This window comes from Heterocephalus glaber, unplaced genomic scaffold (assembly GCF_053883595.1).
Source record: "Heterocephalus glaber isolate CG9 unplaced genomic scaffold, H.glaber_assembly_v1.0 deba00000546, whole genome shotgun sequence".
Classification (NCBI taxonomy): Eukaryota; Metazoa; Chordata; class Mammalia; order Rodentia; family Bathyergidae; genus Heterocephalus; species Heterocephalus glaber.
In genome coordinates, this window is record NW_028258147.1 from 6841272 (window position 1) to 6858695 (window position 17424).

General features: G+C 37.8%; 1 protein-coding gene and 1 pseudogene across 4 annotated transcripts in view; both read right to left on the bottom strand.

The window, feature by feature from the left end:
- The window catches only part of Ahcyl2 (adenosylhomocysteinase like 2), a 194622-nt gene that overhangs the window by 63593 nt on the left and 113605 nt on the right, over positions 1-17424 (bottom strand). The gene's annotated exons all lie outside the window — the stretch shown is intronic.
- Positions 1-17424, bottom strand: part of LOC147829612 (small nuclear ribonucleoprotein-associated protein N pseudogene) — a 30553-nt pseudogene continuing 13129 nt past the window's right edge. The window contains exon 1 of the transcript XR_015448691.1: positions 1-17424. This exon is cut by the window's right edge and continues 13129 nt beyond it. The product of XR_015448691.1 is annotated as a small nuclear ribonucleoprotein-associated protein N pseudogene (transcript).

A 17424-nucleotide genomic window follows, 5' to 3' on the forward strand; every position in this document is an offset into this window, starting at 1 on the left:
TTCTTTATGTTTCCACGCCATTCATCTCTCTCCTCTCTACAGACTTCAGAAGTTTGGAAATAAGACATAACTAAAGGAAGCTGGGTATGGTGGTGCATGCTAATAATCCTACCACTTTGAAGGCTGAGGCAGGAGGATTGCAAGTTCAAGCCCAGGCTGGGAAGGCCCTGTCTCAAAATAAAAAGGGCTAGGATATAGCTCTATGTGAAGGCCCTGGGTTCAATGTGATCCTGCCCTCTTATTCCTGTAGAGGTTTTATTAAATGTTGTCAAGTCACCTGATTACTTTCTTCACTTTCCTTATTATAAACTAAGAGGAGGAGAAAAGAATGGACTAGTTAGACTAAAATGAACTAGGTTAGAACTAGTTCTTTCTCTGAGGCCATAAGGAAAAAAACAAATATAAAACAAACAAACAGTGAGGTTCTCACTAATAAGTTACAGCTTGTTATAGAGGCTAAGGCTCCTAACCACCTGAGTTTCAAACTCAGTTTGGGCAGTTGTGAGGTTAGCTAATTGCTAGGCCTCAAAATCTTCCTTGCCCCTTCCAACCAGAAATCCCAATGCTACCACAACAATGGGACCTAAGTTCTCCTTCCTGCTTAGCAACCTAAATGACACTAGGCATTGATCTCTCAGTGATCTGAAGACTCCAGTCCCACAGGGACTTTAGGCTCAGATGGAGGCATCACCTTACTGGTGAAGACTATAGCTTTTAAAGCTGGACAGACTATGGCTTGAAGGTTAGCTCCAGCACTTACTGGCTGTGTATCTCAGGTAGGCTTTGAGCCTTTGTTTCTTCATCTGTAAAACAGGAGGATCATACCTTCCTCACACTGTTTTTATAGAGATTAAATTAGAAATTATACATGGCAGAATAGTACCAGATTGCCTGATCAAATTTCACCACTAACTGTTCAAACTTTACTGAGCTACTTATTCTCATGCCTAAGTTTTCTCATCTGCAGAATGCGGATATTAAGGGTACTGACCTTACAGGATTACTGAGAGGATCAAATAAGTTAATACATAAAAAGCACTTAGAACAGTATCTATATCTTGTCAGTATTGTTTAAAATTATATATTATTAATAATTAAAACATGTACATTCTTCTTCCCAACATACCCAAATTCACTCTTTCTTCTACACAGGGTATATTCCTTCATTTAATCAAACCACAAGTATGTATTTACTATTAATATACTATATGCCAGGCATCTTTTAGAGACAATTCTTGCCTTTATAATGTCCAGTCTAGGCAGAGAGGCACAATTACATAAGTAATTACAATAAAAGTGTAAAAATTATGATGTAGTATAGGATGGTAAGTGTACATGGCAAGGGGATCAACTGTGTGTATTGGAGGTGTTGCACAGAGAAGCTGAATTTCAGCAGAAAGGTAAAGGATGCAGAGGAGTTCCTGGTATATAGTAAGGAAGGGGACTAAGAAAAGTATTCTAAATAGAGAACATGTATTCCATAATATCTCTTGCCATCTCACCTGTTTTTTTAATACCAACTATCTGAAGCCTATCATCACACCTATCTAAATCAGTGCTTCCCAAACTTGAATATTCAAATAAATTATTTCAAATCTTTTTAAATCCCACTCTGATTTACAGTCTGGACTAGGTCATATGATTCTTTTCTGGAGGCACTGCTGGGAATTGAATCCAAGGCCTTGCATATGCCAGGCAAGAGCTCTATAGCACAGCTACACTTTTAACAGCATTGAGATGATGTCCATGTTCCTGAGACTACCTTTTGAGGGTATGGGCCCAGAATAATTTCATTCCTGTAATGGCCCACTTCAGTTCATTAAATTCAATTTATTTATATAGGATTACCAATATAGCGTGATTGCTTTGAAATATGACCATATCACACTCCCTTGTTTACAATGCCCCTGTAGCTCTCCACTGTCCTCAAAATCCAAACTCCTATCAAGATGACATACACAACCCTGTATGACTTAGCTTCTGCATAGCTCTAGAGCCTCAGCTCCTCATATCCCCTACCTTGCCCACTCTAAATGTTTGCTTGTGCACATCCATCTTTAGCTATAAACTCCCAGCCAAGCTGTAAATTCCTTCAGTACACATTTCCAATTCCTGTTCTAGGTTAGGAATTAATTCTACAAGTTACTGAGTAATCCACTCATCTGATCTCTACCATACCACATATCACTGTTGATACTATAACTGAACAATTGTCTACCTCCACAATGGATCTGTAAGTAATTTGAGGGTAGAGATTATGTGTCCTATTTCTTTTTTTTCCCTCATTACGTTTATTGGTACATTTTAGGTGTAAAATAGTTACATTCATCATTGGGATCTTATACCATTACATGAGTATCTTGGTTCTTTTTTTTTTTCCCCCCTTTCCCCTGCCCTCCCTTCACCCCCTCCACCCTTCTCTATTTACAAAGACTTTGTTTCCATTTTGTTCCTTTTGTCATATTTTTTCTTTTCCCTTTACTTTCCCCTACCTCTCCCACTTCCCCTGCTCCTTTAGAACTTTTCTTCCTATTACACAATTTCAATTATACATTTTTAAAATTCCAATATCAAGATCTAGGAGACATTACCACAGATTTTACAGAATTTAAAAGGATATAGAAAGCATATTACAAAAATACATTTTTGAAATAAATTTGACAACTTCTAAGAAGTACCTTGGAAGACAAATTAATGAAACTAACTCTGGAGAATATACAAAATTAGCACCTATTAAAGAAAGTATATTCCCAGCTTGAAAACCTACCTATATGACAACAACAGGCTCATATACATTTTAACTGATAAATTATATCAAACATTGAAAGCAGAAAAAAGGAACTCTTCTCCCACATTTTAGGAAATCAACATTGTGCTAATCTTAAAACTGGATAAAGATAATAGAAGAAAAAAGTATGAACATAGATAGAAATTTAACACAACAAACTATTAGAAGTCAGATCTGGCAGTGTGTAGAAAGTGGTTTTATTGCTCCTATCTTCGTTTTTTTTTGGGGGGGGGATGGGGGGTACCGGAGATCAAACTCAGGACCTTGGGCTTGCGAGGCAGGCAGCGGAAACGGAAAGTGGTTTTATTATAGGGATGGCAGTGTTGGTTCAGCATTGGAAGATCCACCCCCATAAGTCATCATTTTAACAGAGGAAAGGAAAAAGCCATATGATCTTGTCAGTAGTTGGAAAAAAAGTATCGGACTAAATTCTACAGCTATTCATGCTGAAAGCTATCAGGAGACTAGAAGTAGAACAGAACCTTCTCAACAGATCAAAGACATGTACTCCATACTTCCAGCAAAAACGCCTTACATGAATGGAGAAGATACAATGCTTTCTCCCTAAGGTGGGGAACAAGGGCAGATATGCCTACTCTTCATCTGTCCATTAAACTTTGAAACATAGGCCTAAATCAAAATAGGTTGGCAATAAAATGACACAATTAGGATAGGATTGGCAAGGTAGAAGCAAAATCTTTATATGTAGATGAAATGATCATCTACAGAGAAAATACTAAGAAATCTCTAGGAGCCCCTAGAACTTGTATTTGAATTTAGCAGGATTAGAAAACCCAAGGTGTATATAAAAATTCAGGTCTATGTATACTTGCTATTAATGAAGAGTTGGATATTGAAATTTAAAAGTGATGTAGGAGTACAAAGGACCTAGAAAAGTTAAAAAAAAAACTGTTGGAAGATGTTTAGTACCTAATTTTAAGACTTTCTCTAAAGCTACAATAATCAAGGCAGTGTTGGTGTAAGGAAAGACATAGATCATTGGAATGAAACAAAGAATCTAGAAATAGAACCACACATATATGGTCCACTGAGTTTTGAAAGATTATTTGACATTAACATTTTATAGACTATAAACTCAATTCAAGAGCAGAGGAAAAGGTAAGAGTTTTCAGCAAATGGCACTAGAACACCTGGTATCTGTATATAAAAAATTAACCTCAACCCTTTATTTCCACACATAAAAATAACTTGAAGGGATCTATGAACTTAAATATGAAAGACTAAAACTAAAACTTTAAGAAGAAATTATAAGGGAAAGTGTTTATGAATTTAGGGTAGGCAAGAACTTCCTAAGATACAAAAGCCATGATGTATAAAGGAAAAAAAATTGATAAATGAGATTTCATCAAAATTTAGAACTTTAAATGACATCATTAAAATGAAAAGTTGGGCCAGGGATTTAGCTCAGTGGTTTCGTCACCTGCTGCGCAAGCGCAAGGACCTGAGTTCGATCCCCGGTACCAAAAAAAAAAAAAAGAAAAGTAGTCCTTAAACAGACCATATTTACAATGTATATAACCTATGACCAGAATATATAAAGAACTCTTACAGCTCATTAATAGACAACCCAATTAAAAAGTAGACACAAGAAGATGATAAATAGCCAGTACAGCACAAGGAAAGGTGTACAACACTATAATCAGAAAAATACTAATCAGTACAATAACAAGATTGAATTATACACTCATTAGGGAGATGAAGTTAAAAGTTTTAAAAGTCTTGTCATGACTTTTTCTTTTTGTTGGATTCTCCCCTTTCGCGTTTAATTTGTCACACCCAATGGATTCATTCTGCTGGGCTTCCTGGGGTTGTGATCCTCATTGTCTTTTCCTAGGGCATTGTCTAAAATTTTTTGGAGTGCTGCTTTGGTATTCATGAAGTTCCTAAGGTGCTCTTTGTCATGAAAGTATCTTATTTCTCCATCAATTTTGAAAGATAGTTTTGCAGGGTACATCAATCTGGGTTGGAGGCTGTTTTCCTTTAGGGCTTGAAATACATCACTCCGAGCTCTTCTTGCCTTGAGGGTTTGCATTGAGAAGTCTGCTATGATTCTGATGGGCTTTCCTTTTGTATGTGATTTGTTTCTTTTCTCTCACTGCTTGTAGAATTTTGTTCTTCTGTTGGGTTTCTGGAATCTTAATGATTATATGCCTATGTGTAGATTTTTTTTGATCACGGCTAGTTGGAGTCCTATATGATTCCCTTATCTGTCTATCAAGTTCTTTTCCCGTTTGGGAATTTTCTGCCATCACTTCTGTGAAGAGTTTTTTTATGTCATCTGCACTCTCTTCTGTTTCTTCATTGACTCCAGTCAGTCTTATGTTATCCTTCTTTGCATCGTCTAGCAGCTGCTGGATTGATTTCTCATGGTCCCTTTGTATTTTAAAGCAATTTTTCTTTTCCTGGTCACTAATTGCAATCTTATCTTCTATATCTGAAATTCTGTCCTCACATTGGTTCATTCTGCTGCGTAGACTTTCAATGGAGTTTTTAACCTTCTGGAAATCTGTTTATAGGATTCCATTTGTTTCCTATGTTGGGATTCCATCATGTTCCTCAGCTCCTCTATTTTTTTAATCTGTGTCTTCTCTAGATTTATTAATCATGTCTTGCACTATGGGCACAATCTCTGCTATTATCTGAGAAATTATTTCTGATTTCATTTTTTCCAGATCCTCTTTTGTTGCCAGTTCAGGGAGTCTAGGTAGTTGAGTATCAAGAGTGTTCCATCTCGTTTCCCTTTGGGGTTGCTGTAGGTGATCTAGAAGTCTGTTTTTGAGGCTTGTTTATGTGTCTTCTCATTTCAACGGTGGCAGGGGGTGGGGTGCTGCTGGCACCTACGTGGCTCACCTCCTTTGCCCTGGGAGTGGTGGAATGGCAGCCAGGGAGCCTCCTCCTGGGCACTGGGATTGGCTCACCTCCTCTGCCCTGGGAGCAGTGGAATGGCGGCCAGGGAGCCTCCTCCTGGGTGCTGGGATTGGCTCACCTCCTCTGCCCTGGGAGCGGTGGAATGGTGGCCATGTGTCTTATTTCATATTCTAAATTACTGGCATATAGTAAAAACCAATAAGTATTATATATGATGAATGAAAAAAAAGACTCAAATGAAAGAATAAACAGCTAGCTTAGAGAAAGAACCCCTCCCCAATACCTAAGGGTACCTAAGGGTAAAAGGAAGAAAAAGAGAACCTGGTAAGAATAAGAATTGACAAAACCATAAACAGAAGTATAAGTATTAACAAACTAAATATACCTCCTTGCCACTGAGTAATTCAACCAGTGTTTCTCGGATAAGCAGTTAAGCAATACAGAGCCTGCAGCGTACTAAAGCTGGCACTAAGCCACAATTTCCACTCCCTGCTAAGTCCTCTAGAATCTGGGAGTGGAGTGTGGACTTAAATCCTCAATCCCCCTGAAACAGTGAATACAGCTCCACTTGGGTCAGGGTTCAGTTTGCAGCACAGTTAGCACCTCCAGATAAAATGCCCTCATAGAGAAGTTCATCTTAAACTGGAAAACTTCTTAAATTTGAAAACAAGAAGAATAAGAATGAGGAGGAATTTATATTTGGAGCCCTCAGTTTTACTACAGAACTAGGGGTGGAAGATACATGGAAATAAAATAATGAAGTATGATGTCATTAGATAAAAGTATGAATTTCCCACTATGTTTTTTAAAGAAACTTTTTAATGGACAATAAGTTATCTGTAAAAAGTACACAAATCAGGAAGTTACTGCTTGATAAATTTCAAAAATTCAACACACCTATGTAACCACTCACAGATAAGGAAATAGAACATTTGCAGGATCATAAAGCCTCGCCGAATGCTCCCTCTCAGCCACTGCTCTCCCCCTCCCTAAGGGTAATCTCTAGTCTTACCCTTGTGACTACTGATCACTTTTGCCTATTCTAAACCTGTTGTAAATGTCATAAATATGTACTCTTAAGTATATTCTTCTATCCAATATGTTTTAAAGAGTCATCCAAGTTTGTCATACTTGGTAGTCGGTTATTTTTATTGCAGGAAATTGCATGAATACTGTTGTCACAGTTTATTGAATCCATTCTTTTGCTGATGGGCCTTCTGGTTATTTTTAGTTGGGAGCTATATAAAATGATATTTGTTGGATGCATACATGGGAGTGGAATTTGTGGGTCACAGAGAATGTACAAGTTCAGCTAAACAGATAATGCCAATTTCATATATATATCAGGAAATCAGTGTTTCAGTTGCTTGTATCCTTGGTCTTTTTTTCTTTTTTTGGCACTCTAGATAATTGTGTCACATTGTGATTTTAATCTGTATCTCACCACCACTACAATCATACATTTAAAAAAAAACCCTCTGGTAAATATATCACTTAATCCTTTTTTTTTTTTTTTTGGTACTGGGGATTGAACTCAGGATCTTATGCTTCCGAGGCAGGTTGTGGAACCACCTAGCTAAATCCCTGGCTCCTCTGGTAAATATATACATAAGATTATTTTAACCATTTTAAAATTTTAATCATTTTAACTTCACAGGTTAATGGCTTTAAGTACATTCACACTTTTGTGCAATCGTTACCACTATCTATCTCCGAAACTTTTTTATTATCTCAAACTGAAACTTTATACTCATTGAAAAACAATTTTCTATTTACCTCCTACCTCCAGCCCCTAGTAACTGTTCTTTGTGACTCTTTAATTTTTTGAGGAATTGGTGTATTTTTTTTTTTTTTTTTTGCTTTAAAGGTCACTTTATTCCTCATGGAAGGAATATACAATCTCAGATACATTTAATCAAAAAAGTTAACTTGGGGAGGTGTCGAACAAAATTCTTTGTGGTCCAGAGGCATATCCTCATTCACCTGCTGGTGTGAGCTTCGGTAAATCTGAGGCCACCTGGCTCTACCTTCAAGGCCATGTATATGGGCCAGGGCACTGGTGCTTGGTGGCTGGGGGTTTGGCTTGGCCTATCCCTTCAGACCACTGGCTCAGTCTCTGCTCTGGATACGGAATTGCCATACTGTTTTCCATAGCAGCTGTACCGCTTTATATTCTCTCCAATAACGCACAAGATTTCCAGCTTGGAAACCAGGCACAGTAGTGCATACTAGCAATCCCAGCACTCTGGGAAGCTGAGGCAGGAGGATCACAAGTTAGAGCCCAGCCTGGCAAGTTAATGAGATCCTGTTTTTTAAAAAAAGATCTATATGCTGCCACCTGCCTCACAAGTGCAAGGTCCAGAGTTCGATCCCCAGTACAAAAAAAAAAAAAAAAAAAAATCTATCTATTTATCTATCTATCTATCTATCTATCTATCTATCTATCTATTTATCTGGAGGCACAAGGGGCTGGGGATACAGCTCAGTGCAAAGGCTCTGGGTTCAATTCTCAGTATTGCCAGAAAAAAAATTCCAACTTAGAAAAACTAGAACTTTGTGCTTTTCCAAGTGCTTATTAGCCACCTGGATATCCTCTTATGTGAAATGATCTTTCAAATCTTCTATTTTTCTATTGGGTTATCAGCCTTTCTGTTATTGATTTGTATGAGTTATTTTTATGCAATATTCTAAATATGAGTCCTTTGTGGTTATAAATCTTGCAAATAACTCCCACTCTGCAGCTTGCTTCTCCACTATTACTGTTATTATTGTTTTAAAATAATTTAAAAATAATTTTAGAAGTTGCAAAGATAGTACAGATAGTTCTCATATAAATATCATCCAGCTTCCTCTAATGTTAACATCTTTATAAAATCATGGTAATTATCAAAATTAAGAAACTGACATTAGTACAGCACCACCGTAGTTTTTCCATTAATGTCCTTTTTCAGTTCTAAAATCCAATCCAGTATTCCACACTATATTTGGATGTTTGTTTGTCTGTCTGTTTGTTTTTTTGACACAGGGTCTTGCTATGCAGTTCAGGCTCGCCTTGAAGTCACTATGTAGTCCAGGCTGGCCTCGAACTCAAGGGGATCCTCCTGCCTCAGACTTCCAAGTGTTGGGATTGCAGTTGTGCACCACCATGCCCGGCTCCATACTGTATTTGGTTGTCTTCCTTAGTCACCTTTGATCTATGATAGGTCCTCAGTCTTTTACGACAACATAACTGACCAAATCCTGAAGGAAGGCTATACATTAACCAGATTAAAGAACAAACACTATTGTATGTTATCTATTAATTTCTTTACAAACACTATTGTATGTTATCTATTAATTTCTTTGATCAATTTTTAGAGACACTAGCCTTTATATATTAACAAGAACAATAATTTCAAAGATAAACTAATTGATTTTCTTACTGTACAGCTAAAGAAGCCAGGATCTAGAGAAATTTTAAAACTTGTCCAGAGTTTTAGGGCACTCCTCTTCTCCACTAATTTTATTTGGAAGATGATACTTTTATTTGTCTGACTTTAGTTAGTTAGACTTTTAATGTAACTTAAATGCCTTAAATGTTCAGAATCCCTCCCTTCTTGTTCCACGTGGACTAAGTACAGTTGTCTTAAACTATCCATGGGCGATTGATTCCAGGATGCTCCCTCCTCCTCCTACCAAAATCTGTAGATGCTCAAGTGCTTATATAAAATGACACACTACTGTTGTTGCAGGAATGCAAGAGACTGGAGAGACTCATGGACTGAAACAGGACTTTATTTCAGGTTTAAGGTATACACCTGCTCAATGAATTCTTGTTCAAAGGAGAAGCACTGAATAAAGAGAAGTCCCAGCTTTTATACATTTTGTTGAAGGGGGTGGTTTTTCTAATGATGCAGAAAGTGAGTTTAACAGAACAGGACAAGGACAGATAGTTTTTTAACTTTGCCTTGAAAGAAGATAATGTCTTATAAATCATATGAGAACAGAGTATCATAAACTGTTGTTTATAGGACACAGTTGTCTATTTTATCTGTACCAGAACAAGGAGTTACAGCTAAAGGGAAGAGGGGGGGAGATTTAGGGGAGGGGGCATTGCTTCACTGTACTTCATAGAACCTATACACATCCTCCCATATATTTTATTTATTTCTACCAGTATTGGGGATTGAACCCAAGGCCTTCACACTGAGCTACATCTATAGCCTTAAAAAAATTTTTTTTTCTTTTAAATTTTGAGACAGGTTCTTGTTAAGTCACTAAGTTGCCCAGGCTAGGGTTGAACTTGAGATCAGATCCTCTTGCCTCAGGCCCTCCAAGTGCTGAGGTTATAAGCTTGTGCCACCATGTCCAGCTTCCACTCATATACTTTAAGTCATTGTTTGATTATTTAATTATTTGTTTATTTATTTTTTGGTACAGGGATCAAATTCGGGACCTGTGCTTGCAAGGCAAGCAGCAGAACCACTGAGCTAAATCCCTGGCCCATTTTTTAATTATTTATAATACCTAATACAATGTAAAAGTGCTATGTAAATAGTTATTCTATTGTATTGTTTTTGGAATAATAATAAGAAAAAGGGCCTGCAAATATTCAGATGTGATTAAAAATATATATATAATATATATATATATATATATTATATATATATATCTTCAATCTGTAGTTGGTTGAATCCATAGAAGAAGTAGGGGATATGCAGAGTCAACTATACAGTATCTCTAGTTGCACTAAGAGATAAACAGGCTTAAACAATCCCTGAATTGCTGACCTGTTTTTTTTTGTTTTTTGTTTTGGAATGAGCATGTACAGTTTTGTTTATATTAAAAGAAAAATAAATGTGAGGTAGACAAAATATGCCCCTCCCAAGATGTCTATATCCTAATATTTCTTCCTCTGAATAATTCAGGAGAAAAGGAAAACTAGATGCAGGCAATTTTATATGTTTGGCAATAATATGATGAGGGAATTCACATCTAAGATAATGACTTCAATTATGGGGAAGTAGGGAAGAAGGGCTATAGGAGAAGATCCCTCAAGAAACAACCGGTTTATACTGATTTAAAAATAGATAACTAGCAGCCACAGAAAGTTTCTAAGTAGGATAGTACTGTCATATCTCTGCAGAATGATGTGATAAAAACATGTCAAGGGAAGATGTTTACCCTGTGTAACTGATATATCCAAGGGAGGATGTAGCTAGAAGAAAGGAGAGCAATTTAAAGTCAATCTTTAAGAGGTTAAAATCTGCATTTCCACTGCCTCGCAAGCACAAGGCCCCGAGTTCAATCCCTGGTACCAAAAAAGAAATCCAAAAAACACAAAATCTGCATTTCCAGATTATGATCATATAAAAAAAAGAAAAGGATAGATCTGATAAATCATAAAAAGGAGAACTAACAGGATCTTGACAAAGGTCTATTTCTTTTTCCAGTACTGGGAATCGAACTCAGGACCTTGAGCTTGCCAGGGAGGCGTGGCACTGCTAAGCTACATCTCTGACCCCTAGACAAAAGTCTACATGCAATGTTGAAGCTGAGAAAAGTTCCTGTAATATAAATTTGAATAGTTGTTTTCAATATAATGGTCAAATTCCACACATCCTGCAACTTACATCATTATTGTTTTTATGTTTGTGGTATGTAATAATAGCCACTATGATTACTTCTCTCTTCTTGGTACTTTTTCTGCCAAAAACCTCTTACTGCTTTTCAAAATTCTTGGCTTTTCACCTTTTCCCATGACAGTTAAATAGAGAATATTCAAATGAGTTCTAAAGCAGATCAATCAAACATAACCATGATTAGCAAGCTGATCCTTTTACATCCGAAGACAGAATATTACGTATTTACTAAACAAAAATTTACTAAGAATCAACAGTATTACTACAGTATGAATACCTCCTAACTAAATTTTCTCTCTATCCTTCCAAATAACAAATAATCCACTGTCTACCAGTCAATTCTGGAAGAGCTGATGAATGAACTAAATGTCTATAAGGTACTTTAACATTCTTGAAGATAAATACATAAAATACACTGACTCTTATTACTTGAGATACTTATATTCTATAAAGTTGAAACAATGAATCTGCCAATGCCAATCACTGTTCCTAGAGGGCATAAAGGGTTAGGTTCATGTTATCTCAGTATTTTTGTTAACTGATTAATAGATGTTTTATGAGGATTTTTTTGGTTTGTTTTTGGCTTTTCTAGCTTGCTTTTCCAAACTTTCCAAATTTATCCCACAACTTCCAAAGCTTCTAAACCACATGGTCAGGTATAGTCACAGCAAAGATCCTAGACTCAGTACCAACTGTGTGCTTTAGTCAGCTTTCTCATTTCTGGGACACAAAACACAACACCCATGACTTAAAGGAAGAGAGGTTTAATTTGGTTTATGTTTCAGGGGATTCAGGTTGGCTCCAAGACAGAAATATCATAGTGGAAGGGCATTACAGAGAAAGCTGTTTTCATGGTAACCAAGAAGCAGAAAGATTAAGGAGTTGCTGGGGACAAGAATGCACCCTTCCAGGTCACACCCTCAGTGGCCCACCTCTTCTGACCGGGTTCCATCTCCAAACACATGAGACTTTAGGGAACAGTTTAATTTCTTTTTTTTTTTTGGTTTTTTTTTTGGTACCGGGGATCAAACTTGGGTCCTTGCACTTGTACAGCAGGTGGTGAAACCACTGAGCTAAATCCCCGGCCAGGGAACAGTTTAATTTCAACCATAACAGGCACACACACTAAAGACTTACAGTCAGGGATTTAGCTCAGTGGTGCCGCTGCCTGCCTCCCACAAGGTCCTGAGTTTGATCCCGGGTACCCCCCCACCCCCCAAAAAAAGACTTAAAAGAAACCATATTCAGACATTCAAAACTACCATTACCCAAGTAGTTGTCCAGAAGCTTGGACTCTATGACTGTTGAAAACAACCCAGGTATTCAGATAGATCAATACAACCTAGTGATTCTGGCATGCTTCCTTACTCAGACTTTTCTTCTCATCTCCATATTAGCTGTCCGGATGTTCTCCACTCTTCTCCAATGTTCAATTATAACATCTATCCTTATTCTCATTTCTATTAATTTCACAGAAAAAAAAATAAAATCATTAGATGGAAAACAACGTTCCAGTTTGGGTTTTTTTTGGTACTGGGGATCAAACTCAGGATCTTACGCTTGCAAGGCAGGCGCCAGAACCACTGAGCTAAATCCCCGGCCCCAACTTTCAACTTCTTGATACTAAAACCTATAAACTTACCGACATCCATCCTCTCCTATCTCTTTCTCCCTCACCAGTACTCTGGGTCAAATTATCTTTCACCTTCTTGAGGACTATCTTCATCAATCTTATTCCTTTCACTCCTGTTTCTTCAACTTTTCATCCTCTACTGGCTTCTTCCCATCAGCACAAAATATGTTCAGGTATCTCCCATCCCCCCAGGATAAATCTTCTATCTTCTTCCAGCTCTCTGCACTTACCATTAAGGCCAAACTCAGCTTTCTAAGTTCACTATGTCCCAAATTCTTTCCTTTCCATTCAGTCTTCAATCTGTTACAGTCTGCCTTTTGTTTTTGCCAATTCACTGAAACTATTACTGCCATGGTCTCTATGTCCTAAATCTAATGGATATTTCTCAGTTTACTTTACTTCTCAGGATTTTGATGCTGATTAATACATCTTCCTTGAAGGACTCTCTCTTCCCTCAGCTTTTCTGACATTACACTCACCTTTTCTCTGATCTCCAAAATACCTTCATTCTCATTCTCTTTGTACCTTCCCTTTCTCTTCTGTTCCTTTAAATGTAGGTGTTCTTGAACATTCTATTCTAGTGTCTGCTTTCTCTTCATGCCAAACATTCTCTTTCCCACATCTATGGCCTCATTTATTCTTAATGTGCAGGTAATTTCCAAAGCACAGTACCTAACATCTCAGAGCTTCAGTCCTAGACAATGGCCTACCAGATGTCTTTATTTTGTGATGTCCCCATAGGTACCTCTACTATAACATATCTAAAATTAATTTCTTACTAAAAAAGGAGATAAAAATAAGAAAATAGATGAAATAATTAAATTCATTTTAGGTGCTATAAAAGAAATGACCAACAGGCTAAAGTAAAAGATAAAAGGAAGAAACTACTTTAGATAGAATGATTACAGAGGGTAACATCTGATCTAAGACCAGAAGAATGAAAGAAAGCTTACTGTATGAAAGGAATAAAATATTACTTGCAAGAGCCCTGATGTAGTAAAGAACCTGGCATGTTTAAGGAATTAAAAGACAACTTACGTGGCTGGAATTTAGTGAATGAGAGGAACAGTGAGGTTATAAAGACAGATAAAGGCTCAAACATGAAGAGTTTTACAAAAGCTAAGATAAAGAATTCTGATTTTATCCTAAATATAATGGTTTTGGGGCTGGGAATTTAGCTCAGTGGTTCCACCACCTGCTGTGCAACCAAGCGCAAGGACCCAAGTTCAATCCCTGGTACCCCCCCCAAAAAAATTAAAAATCTAAATATAATGGTTTTGGGGGGTTTTTTTGGTACCAGGGATCAAACTTGGGAACTTATGCTTGCAAGGCAAGTGGCAGAACCACTGAGCTAAATTCCCAGACCTATAATGGGTTTTATTAAAGGATTTTAAGCAAAGAAGTAGCATGAACTAATTTATATTTACATCTGTTGCTGTGTAGAAGATGAATTGTAGACAGGCAACAAGAGAAGATCAATCAGAAAGCTGATACAGTAGATAAAACGAAAGACAATGGTTTGGAGGAGGCTGAGCAATGAAAAATCGAGAACAGCAGACAGATTTGAGGGAATTTTGAAAGCAGAACTCATAAGACTTGCTAATGGATTGGATATAGGAGGTGGGAAAAAAGAAAGAGTAACTTCCAGTTTTGGTTTGAACTGGGTTGAAGGTGATTTACTGAGAACAACTTGAGTAGGGTGAAAGAAAGTTTTATGGAAAAATCAAAAGTTCCACTGTGGACATGTTTGGAAAATCTGTGAAGCACTTGTGTGGGTAGGGAAAATATGTAGATAGGCAGACATGAGAGTCTGGAGCTCAAATAAGAGGTCTATCCTGAAGGTAGTGTGACAGGAAGCGCAGAGTGGTAGATTGGAGTTTTCCACAATTCTAATTTTCACTTAAAGGCTTGAATTTTAATCCTGATAACAAATAGCCCCACCCCTGCCTTTTTCTCTACTCTCAGTTTTCCTTGAGGTGCCAGGCTCAGTTTGTTCCTTCTCAAGAAAGTGTCTGTTGAATGGCCAAACGTGAACAATCAGGGTTTGTCTTCAGTTGTTCTTTTTCAGTAAAAGTAGTACTCCAGTTACAAAAAAAAAAAAGGCTAGTTCAATTTGCAACTCAATCACTTGTATTATGGCTTGTATCTAGATGTCCCCTTAAAGCCTCATGCACTCATAGGTGGGGAGTTTTGAAAGTGCCTGCTGGATTAGGGTGTGTGAATGTGGATTAAGAGTATGATGCTGGGATTGAGAATGCGCCACTCTGGGTGTGGGTGCTACCAATCAATAGGCTTACAGCCTGGATGTAATATAAAAGGGCTTGCTATTTGCTGCTGCTGCTGCTGCTTTCCTGCCTTCTGCCTGCCCTGCTTCTCTTCTGTGATGCCCCTCTGCCACACCACCCTGACTTGGGGCCAGCTGACTACAGACTGAAACCTCTACAAATTATAAGCCAAAATAAACCTTTCCTCCTTTAACTTTGGTTTGTTTGTTTGTTTTTTGGTACCGGGGAATGAACTTGGGTCCTTGCGCTTGCGCAGCAGGTGGTGAAACCACTGAGCTAAATCCCTGGCCCACCTCCTTTAACTTTGGATGTTGAGTATTTTGTCTCAGCAATGAGAAAAGTAACTAGATAACTTGTGTATTCTGTCAAGATAATCACCACACTTCAGTATCCCGCAAAACTGTTTTATATGTATTTCTCATTTCATAAAAAAACTGTACACCAGGAATTATATTTAATAAAATTAATAGGGCTGGGGATTTAGCTCAGTGGCACCACGCCTGCCTTGCAAGCGCAAGGTCCTGAGTTTGATTCCCGGTACCAAAAATACATAAATAAAATGAAATTAATAATTTTTTGTGGTACTAAGGATTGAACTCAGGGTCTTCACACTGAGCTACATTCCTTGGTCTTTTTATTTTTTGAGACAGAGTCTAAGTTGCCCAGGCTGGGTTCAAATTTGTCAACTTTCTGCTTCAGCCTCCCAGAGTGCTGAGATGACAGGTGTGCGCTATCATACCCAACTTAAAGTTAGTAATTTTACAGCAGATTTCTTTTTTTTTGGTACCAGAGATTGAACTCGGGACCTTGTGCTTTTGAGGCAGGTGGCGGAACCACTGAGCTAAATCCCTGGCCCCTAAAGTTAGTAATTTTAATGGCATCCTTAAGAGCATTCTATTTGAAAATAGAAAAAAGTTAAAATCCAAGAATATGACAATGGAGAATACAAAGACAACAGTTTGGTGCTACTACCTTGATTCATGGTAAGGTGCTAGCATTTTTATCATTGCTTATGTACCATAAGTCAAATGTAGACATGATTTTAAAAAAGTGAACAGTATCTTAGTATTTTTATCAGAGGAGCTTTGACCTCACAGACCCTGTGAAGTGGTATCAGGGACTCTCACAAGATTATATACCACATATTGAGAACCACTGCTTTAAAATGTGTTGGGAGTGTCAAGTGTGGTGGTGTATGCCCATAATTCCAGCACTTGAGAGGCTAGGGCAGGAGGATCACCTTGAGTTTGAGATCAGCCTGGGCCACATAGTGAGACCCTATCTCAAAAAACAAACAAGAATGAAAAAAAATATATATACATAATGAAATTTATATTTCCTCAGATTTACAGCTGGTAATAATGTGTGTTATTTTCACTTATGCTATAGATTTTTTTTAACAGTATGTACTATTGTGCCAGGTAAGTAACAGCATCATTTTGTTTGTTTTGTTTTTTGGTACCCGGGATCGAACTCGGGACCTTGCGCTTGCAAGGCAGGCATCGGAACCACTGAGCTAAATTCCCAGCCCAACAGCATCATTTTGAGACTAATCATTTATAGTTTAGCAAAAAGAGCCTGGAGTGGTGGCACGAGCCTATAATCCCAGCACTCGGGAATTTCGGGAGGACTGCTGTGAGTTTGAGGCCAGACTGGGGTATATAGCCAGACTCTGTCTAAAAAACAAAAGTAGGGCCTAAACTCTGCAAGACTAGGGCCAGGGATTTAGCTCAGTGGTTTTGCTGCCTGCTGCACAAGCTCAAGGACCCAAGTTCGAGCCCCGGTACCAAAAATAAATAAATAAATAAATAAATAAATAAATAAATAATAAAGACAGGCTTTTGGGCCAGGGATTTAGCTCAGTGGTCCGCCACGTGCCTTGCAAGAGTTCGATTCCCGGTACCAAAAAAAAGAAAAAGACTAAGGCCACGAGGCTTGCCAGTATTGATCACACAACATTGCAAGGGGTGTAAAGGCAAACGCAGGAGCAGGGACTAAAATACTGATGGGAGCCAGGCTTATGAAAAGGGAAGAACAATGCATTCCTGCGAAAGATAGGTAAGACAGGTCATAATTAACAAGTAACCTGTTTGTTTTCTTAGCTAACATTTGTTCTGGGAGAATGGCTTCACAAGAGTCCTGAAGTCTTCAGCTGCAGTGTTATCTTGCTATCTCACTGACCACTGAGATCTCAATTGTGACCATTGG